We start from the raw sequence: 4,151 nt of genomic DNA on the forward strand, positions 1-4,151 counted from the left end.
AGAAGCCACGAAGTAATAATGGTGCATTATGTTGGTTGATAACCCGAATACTTGATCCATACCGGTAGCAAAGATCCATAAATACGAGTATGGTGATTGCCCAAAATTACTATTTCACTGTGTCAAAATATACCCGGTACGTGAGCAGAAAATTCCTCTGTCATAATAGACTGGTCTGAAGAGGCGAGCCGTCTAGTTTTTAACTGCCACCAAATATATGTAGTTTAAATGTGCTGCGGTGTCGTTAAACAATTTTATATATGCATGCTATTTCATGGCGTTAGATGTCATAGTAAATATTATTAATATTTTAAAATTTAATTGTTGCTATATGTTGTATTTTGTTTTTATCTTTATTTTATTTTGTTTTGTTTTAATTTATTTTGTTTTGTTTTAATTTATTTTGTTTTGTTTTAGGTTGGTTTGGTTTTGATTTTGAGGGGTTTTTTTCGTTTTCGTTTTATTATTTTATTTTTAATTATTAGGAAGGTTTTCTTTCTTTTTAGAGGTGTGTGTGTGTGTGTGTGTGTGTGTGTGTGTGTGTGTGTGTTTTTTGGGGTGGGGGTGGGTGGGTGGGAGATCGACTGTTTCTTTATGCTGTTTTTGAATACTAGTAGACATTTGTGTAATGGTTTGCTTTCCCAAACTATAGCAATGACTAGAATGTATGAGTTTTTGAAATGGTGGGTCGTGACCCTTAACTAATACTAAAATGTTTGCAGGTCTATTTCCATCTAGTGCTCGGCATTGTGTAGAGTCTTGTGGCCGAGTACTCGCTAACAATTTGTCTGGTACCATCATCTTCTACCATATCACATTCATCTAATGCTAGGATCAGACTACCAACTGCCAACACAAAGTTGACCAACTCGCCGGATGCGATGTGATTTCTCCAACTCTCGACTTGCGACGTAAGTTGTAAACGCTCAGACTAGCAACTGGACAGTCGTAGAAGTCACGAGAGCAGAAAGTTGGCCAACTCTGTGCTGACAGTTGGTAGTCTGAACCTAGCATAACGTTAAGCTAAAAAAAAAAACACCCACAAAACAAACAACAACAACAGACTAGAGTACGACCGCGGTCACCCGTCATCCTGAACGTGCCTCTAGTTATAATGTACTTGTTACACAATAGACTTTAAAAGGAAAGTCTAAAAGTTGCATAATGAACAATGTTCATTACCAAAGTCTGTTTTAAAATCATCCACTTTAAGAAACACGAAAAAAGTAAAAAGAATATAAAAATGTTCCTTGATTTTTTTTTGTGGAATGTAAAGATCATAGGCGATGAAGATGTTTCTGTCTACATTAAATTTTGTATATATATTTCGCCAAGAATTCTAAGTAAACTACTGTTTACGCCGAGTGGCAACATATTACAATTTTAATATTCTTGGGTTAATTGTGTAAAGATTTTATGTGTGACAGATTAATGTGTAGTTAACTGTCACAAATGCCTGTAAAAATAGCGAAATATGACAGTGGCAACTTTGAGAATGCACCCATAAGACAGAATTAACACAATTTATTTATCGATACAAATTTTTAAAATACCCCTGATTCAGTAAACTGGTAGGAAACCCCAAATTAGGCTATTATAATTATTGGTTTTGACTCCACCACGCACATACTATGTGAAATACTAGGTCTAAGTTAATGCCTCCCCTCTCATTTTTTGTTTTAAATAAGACGCTTTTTATTTTATTCTATGGCATTTTAAAGCAGATATTTATGTTTGATATTTCGAGAAGAATTAACACAGTTTGTAGGCGATTTCTAGAATACAGTCAGAAATTAAATATAAATTAACATTCAGTTTATAGGCGATTTCTAGAATACAGACAGAAATTAAATATAAATTAACATTCAGTTTATAGGCGATTTCTAGAATACGGACAGAAATTAAATATAAATTAAAATTCAGTTTATAGGCGATTTCTAGAATACGGATAGAAATTAAATATAAATTAACATTCAGTTTATAGGCGATTACTAGAATACAGACAGAAATTAAATATGAATTAACACACAGTTTGTAGGCGATTACTGGAATACATTCAGAAATTAAATATGAATTAATACTCAGTTTGTAGGCGATTACTGGAATACAGTCAGAAATTAAGTATACATGATAAGATATGTAAAATGAATTTGTTACTTCAAAAAAGAACCATTTTTGACAGAAATAGGCCTATACCATTTCATGTAAATAATGCCTTCTTCGTGATTTGACAACGCCCGCTATCGGAGGTAGCAAATACACGAAAATAACTGAAGACAGTTGGTCGATCAGGTAATGTGTTTAACTTTTTTATTTGTATATAAAAAAAAAAAATATTGATTTACCGGCCTCGAACAAATATTGCTGAAGCTATATATATATTGTGTATGCGTGCGTGCGTGCGCGCGCGCGTGTCTGTATGAGAGAAAGAGAGAGTACGCGCATGTGTGTGTGCGTGCGTATAAGTGTGTGAGAGAGAAAGAGAGAGAAAGGTAGTGCGCGCGCGTGCCTTCGTGCGTATGTGTGTGCGTGAATGTTCACTGAGTTATGCCTAACAGACCGGTCTTTAACATACTAAACTGAAGTAAGATATTTTATTGCCCTTGTCTTTTTTTGAAGATCTGAACAAAACCAACGTTATCCCGTGTCGAGGTGACCTTTCATTTGACCAATTAAAGGGACACACCCTAGTTACGGCTATTTGTTAACCATTACGGCGTTGTTTTTCGCTATTAAACCCCATTTTTCACAAATAAAATTGCAATTTACTTACATTTTATTATTTGGAATACACATTTCCATTCACCTGAAGTGCTTTTTGGTAATCCTGATGTTTGTAAAACCACGAAATGCATTTTTTGCATTTTTTTTCACAAGACGTGTTGTCGAGAAAAAACAGTTAAGCAAGCGAGGTCCAATCTATTTTTAGAGGGGATATTTCCATTTCAATGTCACAGACGTTGGTATATCACGTGACCGTTATCATTTTGGTTCGGTTTGTTTTCTCGTGCACGGTTCGCGCAATCAACATCCGATTTGTTGTTGTTCATTTGTGAGATTTTTCTTCACAGTTCGTGAACATTTTCAGTAACAATAAAGTTCAGACAAGTAAGTGTCTCAATACAAAACGTTACAAACCCTTAAAACCAATAATTTTGCTAAGTCTTACGATATCTGGAGAGGGGATACAACCAGGACAGAACAGTTGGAACATGTCCAGGAGAGGTGAAACGAACGCACCCCAAGTCTGTAAAATTTGTCGTGACGTAGGCATTGTTGTGCTTCGAGCGACATCTACCGGTGACATCAGAATACTAACTTTCAAAATTATTTCAAGCAATTGAGACATGAGGATTCCCATGGTATTTATCGATATAAAACCTGCTTTTTCACTCCATTTGATAAAAACGTGATCTAAGTGTGTTACAGGTTTGTAGATTAACCAAATTATAATTTATTTTCGCTGGATGGAACTAGGGTGTGCGGCTTTAATACATCTACCATCAAGTTAAAGCATTTGGAACGATTATTCACCACACAAACAAATGTCAAACGGAAAATAATTTGACTCGAAATAACTTCGGGCTACCGGCCTCGGCGGTGTCGTGATTACGCCATCGGACATAAGGCTGACAGGTACATGGTTCGCAGCTCGGTACCGGCTCCCACCCAGAGCGAGTTTTAACGACTCAATGGGTAGGTGTAGGACCACTACACCCTCTTCTCTCTCACTAACAACTAACCCACTGTCCTGGACAGACAGCCCAGATAGCTGAAGTGTAAATGAAATGAACTTCGGGCTAAGTCAGCCCCGTGTTCAGCGACAGTGAACGACGTATAACGTTCGCGAATATTTTACTGGTCCCCGATGTGGTCAATTAGTTTAATGTGAAGTGCATTGATCAGTTTTGCGAATGTTTTTCTGCTCGATCTGGCATAACTGCACCTCAATCTACTAAAGACGACAAGGTTGACTGATCGATAGGATCCGATATTTAACATGCAACAAAAGCCAAAGCGCTTATTTACACACGCCTTGTGAATAAGCGTCTCGTTGCATATAACACTTTGAAAAAAAAGAAGGAAAGAAGAAATGAAAGAGGAAAAAACCCAAGACTATCAGTTTTACATAAGACTATAAAACATGACAG

Source organism: Gigantopelta aegis, chromosome 9 (assembly GCF_016097555.1).
Source record: "Gigantopelta aegis isolate Gae_Host chromosome 9, Gae_host_genome, whole genome shotgun sequence".
NCBI classification, from domain to species: Eukaryota; Metazoa; Mollusca; class Gastropoda; order Neomphalida; family Peltospiridae; genus Gigantopelta; species Gigantopelta aegis.